This window comes from Dermacentor variabilis, chromosome 1, assembly GCF_050947875.1.
Source record: "Dermacentor variabilis isolate Ectoservices chromosome 1, ASM5094787v1, whole genome shotgun sequence".
Taxonomy (NCBI): Eukaryota; Metazoa; Arthropoda; class Arachnida; order Ixodida; family Ixodidae; genus Dermacentor; species Dermacentor variabilis.
Window position 1 is genome coordinate 29,505,589 of NC_134568.1, and position 15,221 is coordinate 29,520,809.

Genomic DNA, 15,221 nt, shown 5'->3' on the forward strand with positions numbered 1-15,221 from the left:
AGAAATGAAATCGATTTCATACTCTGCGCTAACCCTGGCATCATACAAGATGTAGACGTGCTCGGCAAGGTGCGCTGCAGTGACCATATGATGGTAAGAACTCGAATTAGCCTAGACTTGAGGAGGGAACAGAAGAAACTGGTACATAAGCCAATCAATGAGTTATTGGTAAGAGGGAAACTAGAGGAATTCCGGATCAAGCTACAGAACAGGTATTCGGCTTTAACTAAGGAGGAGGACCTTAGTGTTGAAGCAATGAACGGCAATCTTATGGGCATCATTAAGGAGTGCGCAATAGAAGTCGGTGGTAACTCCGTTAGACAGGAGAACAGTAAGCTATCGCAGGAGACGAAAGATCTGATCAAGAAACGCCAATGTATGATATCTCTAACCCTACAGCTAGAATAGAACTGGCAGAACTTTCTAAGTTATTCAACAAGCGTAAGACAGCTGACATAAGGAAGTATAATATGGATAGAATTGAACACGCTCTCAGGAACGGAGGAAGCCTAAAAGGAGGGAAGAAGAAACTAGGAATACGCACGAATCAGATGTATGCGTTAAGAGACAAAGCCGGCAATAACGTTACTAATATGGATGAGATAGTTCAAGTGGCTGAGGAGTTCTATAGAGATTTATACAGTACCAGTAACACCTACGACGATAATGTGAGAGAGAATAGTCTAGAGGAACTTGAAACCCCACAAGTAACGCCGGAAGAAGTAAAGAACGCCTTGGGAGCTATGGAAAGGGGGAAGGCAGCTGGGAGGATCAGGTAACAGCAGATTTGTTGAAGGATGGTGGTAACATTGTCCAAGAAAGACTGGCCACCCTATATACGCAATGCCTCATGACCTCAAACGTACCGGAACCTTGGAAGAACGCTAACATAATCTTAATCCATCAGAAACGGGACGCCAAAGACTTGAAAAATTATAGACCGATCAGCTCACTGTCAGTTGCCTACAAAGTATTTAGTAAGGTAATCGCAAATAGAATCAGTAACAACTTCTGTCAACCAAAGGACCAGGCAGGATTCCGTAAAGGCTGCTCAACAATAGACCATATTCACACTATGAATCAGGTGATAGAGAAATGTGCGGAATATAACCAACCGTTATATATAGCTTTCATTGATTACGAAAAAGCGTTTGATTCAGTCGAAACATCAGCAGTCATGGAGGCATTACGGAATCATGGCGTAGATGAGCCATATGTAAAAATACTGGAAGATATCTATAGTGGCTCCACAGCCACCGTTGTCCTCCATAAAGAAAGCAACAAAATCCCAATAAAGAAAGGCGTCAGACAGGGAAATACGATCTCTCCAATGCTATTAACAGCATGTTTACAGGAGGTATTTAGAGACCTTGAGTGGGGAGAATTGGGGATAAAAGTTGATGGAGAATACCTTAGCAACTTGAGATTCGCTGATGATATTGGCTTGCTTAGTAACTCAGGAGACCGATTGCAATGCATACTCACTGACCTGGAGAGTCAAAGCAGAAGGGTTGGTCTGAAAATTAATCTGCAGTAAACTAAAGTAATGTTTAACTGTCTCGGAAGAGAACAGCAGTTTACAATAGGTAGCGAGGCACTGGAAGTGGTAAGGGAATACATCTACTTAGGGCAGGTAGTGACCACGGATCCGGATCATGAGACTGAAATAACCAGAAGACTCAAAATGGGCTGGGGTGCATTTGGCAGGCATTCCCAAATCATGAACAGCAGGTTGCCGCTATCCCTGAAGAGAAAAGTGTATAGCAGCTGTGTCGTACCAGTACTCACGTATGGGGCAGAAACCTGGAGGCTTACGAAAAGGATTCTGCTGAAATTGAGGACGACGCAACGAGCTATGGAAAGGAGAATGATGGGTGTAAGGTTAAGGGATAAGAAAAGAGCAGATTGGTTGAGGGAACAAACAGGGGTAAATGACATCTTAATTGAAATCAAGAAAAAGAAATGGGCATGGGCCGGACATGTAATCAGGAGGGAAGATAACCGATGGTCATTAAGGGTTGCGGACTGGATTCTAAGGGAAGGGAAGCGAAGCAGGGGGCGGCAGAATGTTAGGTGGGCGGATGACATTAAGACGTTTGCAGGGACAACATGGCCACAATTAGTACATGACCGGGGTAGTTAAAGAAGTGTGGGAGAGGCCTTTGCCCTGCAGTGGGCTTAACCATGCTGATGTTGATGAGCTAAATATAAATACACCGGTGTTTTCGCATTTCGCCCCCATCGAAATGCGGCCGCCGTGGCCGGAATTCGATCCCGCCAACTCGTGCTCAGCAGCCCAACACCATAGCCACTGAGCAACCACGGCGGATTGGGAAAATATCAAAGGAGCACGGCAGGAACACGACAAAGGGAGGACAAGGAAAATTGGTGTTAAACTCCCGTGATTGTGGGTGTGCTCCGTCTTTTGACAACACTGCAGTCTTGTTCAGAGACAAAGATGGTTGCACGCGCGTGAATGTTGAAGCTACGGTAATGAATAGTGAGGGTTAGTAGTGCGTCAGCTCATCGCTTCTTCTGTTATTTGCGAAATAATCCTTTATTGAAGGCAGGTGGTAACAAGCGCTTAGTAATGCACACGCGTTGGTATGATCAATTGATTCGTTATGTTCTTTTCTTTTTTGTATATCTTTCAGTATATATACAGAACATCTGGCATTAAGCGTTAGTTGGAAGTTAGCGCCTTGTCGTAAACGCGCGGCGGTCCTCAGCCGCAAAGGCTTCCACGGTGATGCTTCACCGCTAGACTCCAAACACCGCTTCCTGAGAAGGTGCTTCGCCGCCGAGCTGCGGCCATGTCGGAACGCGCAGTGCTCTCTCCCTTGATGGCACCCTTCTTGGACACACTGCACGCGCCCGGTAGTGCATAGCTGCAACCTCCTCCTCCGGTGTACATAAAAGGCCGGCGCCTATGGCGTTCCGTGCCTTTTCGTCATCGTACATCGTCCTCGTTAAGAAGTAAACGCATTATTCCTTGACCTACCTCTTGCCTCGTCACTGTCAGCATCTCCTTCTGCCCATACCTTTGACCTTCGTGTCATGTTGCCCATGGGAGCTTGGTGCATCTCATAACAGCCTGTTTCGTTCGTGTCTCTGTCTGCTGCTTGGCAAGTTCTGCGCTAGAACACCAAGAAGTATCTTTGTATGTTTGCATCTAACGGTTTTCTCGCACACCTGGGTCACTGTGTAATCCATGGCCGAATGATTAGAGCATCGGGCTGATATGCTTAGGGAACTGGTTTCCAAACCAACTGTCTGACAATCTTGACTCATTGAGCATGTTGGAATCTTGTATATATGTATGTGCCGCTCTTCAATGAACCGCTTTACAGCCGATATGGGAAACTGTAGATGCGGGACTGGGTATGAACTGCTTTTCAATGAAACTCTTTGGCGCCAACATAGAGCACTAGGTATGTGCCAGTAAGTGCGTGCCGCTCATCAATGAACGGTATTTGAAGCCAACTTGTGTAAGCTTGGTATGTGCCACTCGTTACGACGGTGGCAATATGTTGTTTTGCTGTATTGATTCAATGCTGAAACCATTACCGTCGATAGTCATCGCGAGGTGGGTTCAGCGGTTTTAAATGCGGTTAGCATTATTAAGATACTTCACGCATTTTGCCGGGGATATCTGTCGGTCTGTATATCTGGCTGCCTGTGTGACTGCGTATCTAACCGTTTTCCCGCCATATTGGGTCACTGGGTAGTTCATGGTCTACTGTTTAGAGCATCGCGCCGTTGTGGTGAGGGAACCATGTTCGAAAGCAATAGTCGGGCCAACTTGGGTCATGGGTATAGGAGATTTTATATCTGCCGCTCATGAGTTAGCCCGCTTCAGCCAATTTGTGTTATTGGGGATGTGCTACTACTTAAGTGCAGCTCTTCAATGAACCTTGTTCCCCTCAACTTGGATTACAGGGGTCGTGAATCTAGCCATGTGCCACACATCCGTGAACATCATTGATGGCAATTTGGGTAATTGGGTGTCTGCAAGTGGGTACATGCCGCTGTTCAATGAACCTCTAAACCGCAAACTTGGTAATTGGGTGCATATCACTGAATGCGCCAAAAGGTATGTGTCGCTATTCAATAACCGTTTTTCACGGCCAACTTGGGTTACTGAGTACGTTCCGCTCTTCAATGAACGTATTTTACGCCGACTTGGGTCACTAGGTATGTGTAACTGGGTATATGCCGACCTTCAATGAACCTCTGTGACGCCAACTTGATTCACTGAGTATTTGCCATGCCACTGCGTATATACTCTGTCATTCAACGACAAAAGTCAGAAATTTGACTTTTGGGTGGAGTCAAACTCGTGTCATAAGTATTTAGAACATATTGTCTCAATTTTAATGCACACGTGCGTCACACGAGAAATTCGTTGTGGTGGCGCTAGATGGAGCAGTGTGTCCAGAGCGAAGCGCGAGAGAGGAGCCAGGCTGCATACATGCTTCAGACATGACGCATCTCTGCGGTGTCTATACGGTGTATTGCTACACTGCTTCATTGCCAATCGCATTAACGTCGACACTCATCGTGACATGTGTTCTGCCACAATAACTCTAGCCTACACCGCCGGTGCGTCTGAAAAATGAGCAGCTGGCCCACGCTACCGGGGCATATAGTTGGCGTGGTGACCAATGGTACGATTTTTTCAGTGATCAAAGAGTACCGTTAATGTGCAGTAATCTATGCAGTGCACCGCTGCCGTGTCGTGGCCTGCCCCTTACAAAAATGAGGTTGGACTGTCTATAGAAAGACTATATACTTTTTCTAGACGACCTTGCCTTTCTATAGATTTGGTCTTTTGTTGATACAAAGTTCATAGACGAAAGTACATAAGGTTACTATTTCTTTTTGTCAATGTCTCCTCTATAGACTGTCTATAGACGAAAGTCAATAAAGTCTGCTTAATTTTGTACATTATTTGCCTATAGACTGTCTATAGGCGAAAGTCGATGAGATTTCTATTTATTTTTGTCTGCGGGCATTCTATAGACCGTCTATAGAAAAAAAGTCGCTAAGACGTTTGTTTCTTTTTATCTATGTCCGCTCTATAGTGTGGCTGTAGACGAAACTCAATACAGCTTCTATTTACTTTTGTCCATTCTATACCTATAGACCATCTATAGATGAGAGTCGATAAAGTTTCTATTCTTTTTTGTGTACTCGAATTCTATAGACTGTCTGTAGATAGAAGTCGATAAGATATTTGTTTCATTTTGTCTACTTTCGCCCTATAGATTACCTGTAGACAAAATTCGATGCAGTCTCCATTTATCCTTATTGGTTCTTTGTCTATAGACTGTATATAGACTGCCTATAGACGAGAGTCGGTAAGGCATTGATTACTTTTGTCTACTACCGGTTTATAGATTGTCTGTAGACAAAAGTTGATAAGGATAAGGTTTTTTTTTTCTGTGATGGTGAGCTTGAAATTCGCATCCTCCAGTACACAGCATTTGCATGCTTGGAGTGACGCCAGTCACCGGCAAAAGATGCTGAAAGCGAGTGGGGCTATACTAATCCAGGTGCAACCAAATTAGGAAGGCCCACTAAGCTTCAACACGACACTCCCTCACCAGAACAGGAATTGGCCTCCCTGGTGCAGCATTCGGCGACCCCCTCCAACATGGCTCAGTCAATTACCTAATGACCTTCAGTACCCAGCAGTTGTGGAGCTCTTGACCAAGACGACGGTCAGGCCTGTAACGCAGCAGAGTGTGCTAAGAATCTCTGGGTCCGGACAGGCCGCCAATGGAAACTGACCCTTGCAACGTTTAACACCCGAACCCTCTCGAGTGAGGGTAACTTAGCAGGACTCTTTGAGAAAATATCAGACATTGTTCGGGATATCATCGGCCTTAGTGAGATTAGGAGAACTGGTGAAGCTTATACATTGCGGAATAACGGACATGTCCTCTGCTATAGACGTCTCCTAGATAAGAAGCAAGAATCCATAAGGACATAGCGGGCAACATTGACAAATTCCACAGCATTAATGAGAAGGTAGCTCCAATAAGAGGTGTAAATTAAAGGTGGTACAAGGCTACGCTCCAACATCCAGTCTCGGTGATGAGGAAGTAGATCAGTTTTATGACGATGTTGAATTAGCGATGAGAAAAGTGCAAACTCAGTATAATGTAGTAATGGGCGACTTCAATGCAAAAGTGGGGGAAAAGCAGGCTGGTGAACTAGCATTTGGCAACTACGGCGTTGATTCTAGGAACGCTGGAGGAGCGATGCTGGTAGAATTCGCCGAAATGAATAAGCTTCGAATAATGAACCCCTTTTTCAGGAAGCGTAGCAAGAGAAAATGGACCTTGAAAAGCCCTAACGGTGAAACAAGAAATGAAATTAACTTCATATTTTCTGCTGATCCCATCATAGTGCAGGATTTAGAAGTGATAGGTAGGGTAAAGTGAAGTGATCATAGGTTAGTGAGGGCTAGGATTCACCTCAATTTGAAGACAGAAAGAACAAAATTGGTCAAGAAGAAACAGGTCAACCTAGAGGCAGTGAGGGTAAAAGCATACAAATTCAGGCTGGTACTTGCAAACAAATATGCAGCCTTAGAAGAGAGATGATGATATAGAGCTAATGAATGAAACCGTAACTAGGTTGGCTTCAGAGGCAGCAATTGAAGTGGGAGGCAAGGCACCAAGGCAACCAGTAGTAAAACTCTTCCAAGTAACAAAGGACCTAATAAAGAAACGACGAAAAATGAGAGTGTTCAACTAAAGAGATAAGATAGAATTCGCGGAACTGCCAAAACTGATCAACAAGGCGAAAATAAGCGATATTGGAAACTATAACGTGAGAAAGGCTGAAGAAGCTGTAAAAAATGGACGCAACCGGAAATAAGTGTGAAAGAAACTTGGCATAGGACAAACCAAGATGTATGCACTAAAACGTAAGCAGGGTAATAGGATAGGGATAACATTAATAAAGTGCCGGCAAACGACGGTTTAACGCGTGGTGACGCTCGCCAAGCGTCGACCGGGGATTATGCCCTACTGTGCACTACCCCAGTTGGGCCCGTTTGTAGTGGGTCATGAGGCTTGTGCTTTTCGAGCGCACCCCGGACCTGCTGGACGGCCTATAGTTGTGTGTCCTTGTCTGCAGACTGCAGTGCACCTTGCAGTCCGGGCGGGAAAGTCCTGGAGGTAGCTGCTGTCGGGAACCTGGCACAGTCCCACATGATGTGCCATTGGTCCACCGGACCAGCTGCACAAACACCGCACAGCCCACTCGGATTGAGCTCCGGGTGAAGCACGTGCAGCATTGCGGGGGCGAGGAGTGACGCAGTCTGTAATTGCCTTAGGATTACGGCCTTTTCCCGACTGAGTGCCGGGTGGGGAGGCGGCATTGCAGGGTAATATCATCAGCAATCTCTAAGATATAGAAGAATTCTATACTGGCCTGTGCAGTAACCAGAGCAGTCGGGAACCTCAATTAGAAACAGTAATGAACAGGATGCAGAAATTCCTCCTATACCTAGCGATGAAGTCGGAAGGGCCTTGCAAGACACGAAACGAGGAAGTGCGGCAGGAGAAGGTGGAATAACGGTCGATTTATTCAAAGATGGATGAGACATAATATTTGGAAAACTGGCGGCTCTTAATAATAAAACATTATACTAATTCACAAAAAGGGAGACGTTAAGGAATTGAAAAAATTATAGGCCTATTAGCTTACTCCCAGTATTATATAAAATATTTACCAAAATAATCTCCAATAGATTAAAGCCAACACTGGACTGTAGTCAACCAAGGGAACAGGCTAGCTTCAGGAAGGGATACTCTACAATGGACCACATCCCTGTCATTAATCAGGTAATGGAGAAATCCGCTGAGTACAATCAGCCTCTCGATTGGGGGCGGGCTCCACCACTGGAAAAGCAGGCGCCACCGTCAGCGTGACATTTATGAGGGATCACGTGGAAACAGCGACCGCGTCGGCTGCTTCGGAAGCGCCGAAGCGAGCTGAAAACGAAAGTTTAAAGTCCCACTTGCGCTGCGATTCTAATTAAGCGTTGAGGCTTTCACGCATTGGGTGTCTCCTTGACAACATTTGAAATCACTATAATAGGTAGTGGCTGCCTTTGGAGGCGTGCAGCATGGTAGGCTACTGCTCGGTGCCACAGGGCCGGACGTGCGCAACGGAGCCCCGGTGACAGCCTTATTCACACGTAGCCGCAGGACAAGAAGCTGCGTGAAGCTTGGCTCGCGAAACTTAGGACCGGCAAACAGCCATCAGCTACAACTCGTGTATGCAGCAAGCACAGACGCGAGAAATATTTCTTCTACGGCGCCGGGAGTGCGATGTTCGGTGAGTAGCAGAAAACGCGCACTGAGACGTTCGCCCGCGCTCGCTGCCCGACTAATGCCACGGCGGTTTGCCCTATGAACTTGTTGATTCTAGACACTGGGAAGCTTACGGAAATGGAAAGGGAGTGGTAAGCAACACATTAAAGAAAGGCATGTCATATGGTCATGTTTGTGTTATGAATTAACGCACTGGATTACGAAAAAGCAGCGCGAAATTGCCCGCTGAGTGCATACAGTGGGACGCAACTTTAGAAATAATATTGAAACGTCCAAGAAATTAGAAGAAAAATAATACTGAATCGTCGCGACGGTACATCACAAGTGCCGTAGGCGTCGAAGTCTCTTGTTAAAACGAAATTGTTTTTGAACAGCTCTGATAACGTCCACGCAACATTGGTTACTTGTGGACTGTCAAGTGCTCATATTCTGCGGGCTAAATCTCACGGCATGGTGCGAAAACGCGCTCACAGCGAAAGCAAAACATTGTGCGCGGACATGCATGCAGATGCGCAGTCGGTCGCTGCGAACACGTGGGATCGCTGCATGCATTGAGGCTTCGTTCTGTTATGCGCCATTTGGTTATACGGACAACCCTCTGTAAGAACATATTTCACATAGTTTGCGCTCAGCGACTGCCGACCTTTCACGCAAGCCGGTTCAGGAAACTCCATCGCGGCGACCGCGCGCAGTGGTTTTCATTGTACGTATTCGGTAAAGAGATGGCGTCTATAAATAATGCTGCGCTTTCAGTTTGCCCAAGACTATTACAACGACAGCAATAAGGTTCCCTCGTTTTGAGAGTACTTACAGAAATGTGCAGGACAGCTGCCACGTAGTGTTTTTATTAAGCACCGTAAGCCAAACCTATGAGGAGCGCGAAGCGTGATCCCTCATACTACGCAAGGACGGCGCTTCCGAGAGATGGCGACTCCGTAAGTCCTCCCCCCAAATATGCCTTTCATGGATTACGAAAAGGCACTTGATTCAGCAGAGATACAAACAGCCATAGCGGCATTATGTAATGAAGGAGCACAAAACGCTTACGTAAATACCTTGGAAAATATCTACAGATGTTCTACGGCTACCTTAATTCTACACAAGAAAATCAGGAAGATACCTATAAAGAAAGGGGTCAGACAGGGAGACACAATCTCTCCAATGCTATTCACTGCGTGCTTGGAAGAAGCATTCAAGCTATTAAACTGGGAAGGCTTAGCAGTAAAGATCGACGGCGAATATCTCAGCAACCTTCGGTTTGCCGATGACATTGTTCTATTCAGCAACAATGCAGACGAGTTACAACAAATGATTGAGTACCTTAACAGAGAGAGTGTAAGAGTATGATTGAATATTAATATGCAGAGGACAAAGATAATGATAAATAGCCGGACAAAGGAACAAGAGTTCAGGATCGCCAGTCGGCCTCTGGAGTTTGTGAAGGATTACGTTTACCTAGGTCAATAACAGGGAACCCTTATCATCAGAAGGAAATTCACAGAAGAATAAAAATTGGTTGGATCGCATACTGCAGACATTGCCAGCTCCTGACTGGAAGCTGACCATTATCATTGAAAAGGAAAGTCCACAATCAGGGCATTTTACCAGTGCTGACATATGGGGCACAGACTTGGGGACAGACAAAGAAGCTTGAGAACAAGGACAGCGCGAAGAGCGATGGAACGAAGATTGCTAGGCATAAGGTTAAGAGACAGAAAGAGAGTGGTTTGGATCCGAGAGCTAACAGGTATAGACGATATTCTAATTGACATCCAGAGAAAGAAATGCAGCTAGGCAGGTCATGTAATGCGTAGGTTAGATAACCGTTGGACCATTGGGGTTACAGAATGGGTACCAAGATTAGGGAAACGCAATCGAGGACGACAGAAGGCTAGGTGGAGGGATGAAATTGGGAAATTCGCGGGCGCTAGTTGGAATCGGTTGGCGGAGGACAAGGTTAATTCAAGATCGCAGGGAGAGCCCTTCGTCGTGCACTGGACATAAAACAGGCTGCTGCTGCTGATGATGGTGATGATGTGTACATTTCTTTTTGTCTATTCCAGCCTACACACACACACGCACACACACACACACACACACACAGACACACACACACACACACACACGCGCACACGCACACGCGCACGCACACACACACACACACACGCACACACACACACACACACACACACACACACACACACACACTCACACTCACACTCACACACACGCAGCTCGAGGGACATTGCCTGTAATCGCGGACGTCTTCATGCTATAGGGCAAAACGCTTCTATGGAGCGCGTCTTGAGCAACAGAAAGCTGTATCGGGAGTTTCTCATGTTGCTCTACAATTTTCCCATTGAGTATTTTATCTAATTATAGTAATTGAGAAATTATAACAACACTAACTATCTAATCAGTGGGAATGCAAAAAATCTCCAAGCGACGACAAACCACATTGTCTTGGTTCTCTCCAACTACCTAGCATTTCCATATTGCAAAGTCTGGCTCAACTTAAGTGAAAATCCCCGTATACTTCTTTACAATTCGAATTGTTCTCCACGGTTTTCTATATCACAGCCGATGAAGGCCATGGGGTGGGACGTCACCAAAGGCCATGTTAACTTGGTGTGAGATGAAGTAGAAAACAGCATGAAGTCTGCGATAAGCTCAGTCACTCGTTACTCCGTAACTTATCCGAAAGAATTAGAGAACAATAAATTAGTTGCTCGGGGAAGCACCTTTACAGGTTTCAAACTGACGGCATCGCGTTTGACGATAGTTGGAAGATTTCATTTTTTTTTTGTCTCTTTTATGAACAGCTTAGCAGCAGAAGTTATTTTTCGGGCTATTTGAAAAGCGTTAAGCGCCTTTCCATGCTTCGGCGTAGTGCCGTTGACGTGCTGTTAATCACTAGGTAGCTGCTGACGCAGAGTCGCATTTCGCCAATCGTGCATGGTATGAAGCCCTTGTCGTGCGTAATAAGTGTTCCTGTTTTCATTAATGTTGCGTTCAGTGCCGTCTTCTACAGACTGTATACTACATGCGCTGCAGAAAAGGAAAAAAAACAAGCCAGATTATTCATTTGGTGGACTTTTCTTAGTAGATAAGGCACATATTATTAAAATAATTTAGCGTACATTGTACTTGTTCTATCCTTATCAACAGACCTAAGAGACCGCAACATGTTTTAGCAGGTAAGTAACCTTATCAATACCCTCCCCCCCCCCATTCATGAGCATTCTACTGAAAGTGTGGCAAATGTATTCATCTCGGAGTATGAGAAAAGAGCCCATGCAGACTGTTCTAAGCGGAAATAAATTGCAATTCATGACGTCATTGTTCAAAACTGCTGTCACTATTCGCAGCATGTTCGTTCGGCACGGGCATATTGCATTAACACCCGAAAAATGTGCACATTCCAGCCGGGTATCTTTGTTTCAGCAATTATTATTATAGGAATTGTTTGGGATTCTCGCATTTGTTTATTATTTGGATAAATACGCTATGTGTCACATGAACCTGTCTTGAAACAAAACATACCGTTCATACTGTAACATAATTAATAAAGGGAAAATCCAACATCCACCCGTTCGTAGCAATTGCTATAAACGAAACCCATACGGGTTCCTCGAAAGAAAAACCTCGCAGTTGAAGAAAAATTCGTCGCGGACCAGGGCAAATTTTTTTTCTGTTTATGCAACATATGAGAGTGCAGCGGGTTCAGGAGAATTATTAAGCTATCGATATTAATGCATAAGTACAGATGAGAAGCAACACGTCAACGTACATAATACACAATCAAAATTTTTTTGTGGCGCCATATGTAAACGAAAATGTTAACTAGCTTGTAGATAACAGATAACTAACAGATATCGTTCGATTAAGCGGTTCCATTGCATGCAACTGCAATATTTCTTAAATGTTCTCGTGCACAAATACTCATGCAGTCTTCCATAGAGATTCACGGCTACATGCCTTTGAGATATTTCGACCGCTTCCATCCGCATGCATGATTTTCTATGTACAGTTCCCTGGGTATGTTCCCATATCGATGCTGGATGCAGTACATATTTAGAGAGATTTCCAATAAACTGCTTATTAGCAACCCCAGCAGCGAGTGTTTATATGTAATCGAAACATAGTTGGCAAAATGTATGATTTATATAGCTAGTACGTAGGTTGTCGATCCCGGCTATTTTAGCCAATCTGGGCAACGAAAATAAAATATTTAAAAGAACCCGGTGCCAGATATACTAGCATAAAAAGACCTACAAGCCATGTCTCTTACGGCTGCACACCATAAGTCCTAAATTCTGACCTTACTGCACTGTCTTTTTTTGCATTATTCTTCGCTGAACAGCTTCACTGAATTTATGTTAGCTCGGACAACCTGTATCTACAACAATCGACAAATAGCGTAAAGCTAAAGTCTATGGATTAGCTATAGACCGATCTGCAGGAATTTTCTACAGACAGTCTATGAACTTATGACCTTACCCTTTTGTAGCTAGTCTAAAAAATGTGCGAGTCTATAGACACTCTATAAACTGTTTATAGATTAATGAAAATTCATGTTTGTAGACAAATGTCTGCAGAATGTCTATAGAGAAAAGTGTATAGGACTATACAGTTCTACTTTTGTAGACTATTATGCTAAGTCTATAGAATGCCTACTGACAAATGTCTATAGATAGCCTATAGACATTTGCTTATAGACATGTTACGGACTTCAGTCTGCAAAAGGAAAACTGTATATAGCTCCATTTTTGTAGACTGAAGTTTGTGTAATGTCTATAGACAGATGTCTATAGATAGTATAAAGACATTTGCTTATACACATTTTATAGATTTGAGTCTACAAAAGTAGAGCTGCTGTATAGAGTTCTATTTTTGTTGACTGAAGTCTATGGAATGTCTATAGACAAATGTCTATTGATAGCCTATAGACATTTACTGATAGACATATTATAGATTAGAGTCTACAAAAGTAGAACTGCTGCATAGAATTCTATGTTTTCTACAATTTCTATTTTATATTTTTTTAGCTTTTGTTTGGAGATACCTAGACAGTGTCTAAGCCTTTGCTTTGTCACTTGGCTTTTTCTATGTGGGAGGTGTTTCGGAAGAGATGACCAAATAAATCACAGGCTTGCAGCCTGTCATACGGCCAACTATAACGAATTTGACATGTCTTGGAGACATTTGTATTAAAAGTGCAACAACCGAACATATTTTTCGATCACGTCATTTATTTGCGATTTCAGCCCGAACGGCTAAGATTACTGCTGGAACAGCCCTGGTTAAGAGCAGTGTACATATGTTAAAGAGATTACCGGCAACAATGCACTGCAAGGACAACAGGCCCCATAGCGTGTTTGTTCTCGTGGGAAAAATAGTACGTGACATTACTTGTAACGTTGTGAACAGGTCAAAAATATGTGTTAGTTAATATGCCCGCAAGAGGGACGGGGGAGGGGGGGAAGGTGGCGCAAGTAGTAAGGAATTGTACCAATAGCGTTTTACTTACTGTAATTGGAGGATTGGAATAGATTAGTTCAACCACTCGAGGAGTGGGAATGGTCCAATTGTCAGAATTCCGACGAGTTAAAAGGAGGGGAATCACATAAACCACAACTCTGCGGAATGGAGTAGGAATAGAATCGAGCGCCCCCACTCTCGGCACCATGCCATTACATCCAGTCCTTGGACCAATTCGAGCGCAGCTCTACAAACACAAAGACGACCGCACCACCTGGGCGAAACGCGTCGAAGGCCCGTCAGCTGCCGCACGATCACGCGCCGCCAACGAGCAATACTGCACAACCTAAATATATAGGCAGTGCGCAGACTGGTACCCTAGGTAGGGGCTAGAGCTCGCGAAAACTATAGTGTTTTCCCCAACTGGGCGGAGTACCAGGCGACCAAACTCCTTGCCCTGCGCACGTTGCCGTACGACGCCATCTGGCGTCTACCTTCATGAGATCCCGATACAAACACTGGTGCCATGCTGCTATTTTCAAAGGCCCCCACTTGGTGAAGCGACGGGGCCCGCCCAGGTCAGGGGACATTGGCTTGGTCCGATACACAGATGACAGTAAACTGAGCGTGTCCAATTAGCAGCAACCAGGTTCCCCAGCTAGTATTAATGACTAAGCACTATATGGGTGCTTCCCCGGGACAGACGTCCGTCCGTCTGTCTGAACGCATGACACGATGCCCTCCATAAGTATACATGGGATCCTAAGGGAGTATATATTTATTATTTATATAAAAATACCTTGCAGGTCTCAAAGTAAGGCATTCAGTAAGGGGGGCAGCACATAGACAATACATAGAACATATGACATGTATAGAACCGTAGCAGTTTACATACTACAACCGTAAGTGCAACCGAGGTAAAAAAGAATTACTTAGCTCACGATTCACTAATAAAAAAACGTAATATAATGATCGATACTATCGCCTCGGCGATTGTATTGCCGTAAGGTATGCGCTAATTGGCTGGTTGAGCAAAATCGCATTAGGCAGCTGATACGTTTTTGCTAAAACAATCAATCAGTGCGCGCAGATGGTGAAGGCGTGGCCGAGCCGATAGTATCGCCGAAGTGGATCGTTTCAGGATACGGCCCCAGTTAGCCTCACCTCGTGCGTAGCCTCCAAAGGCAGCTGCTGCTTGGCGTAGCCATCCCGGCCATGTCGCTGTTGCACTCGGCCTTGCAGGAGTTCAGCGTCGACAACCGAAGCGGCAGCGTGTCGCGCAGGTGCATGTGTGGTCTGCAGCCCAAGACCTCGAACCTGTAATCGGGCCAAGCAACTGCGCTTCAATCCTTGTCCGGGTGATTCCCACTCACGGCAGCTTCAACTCCA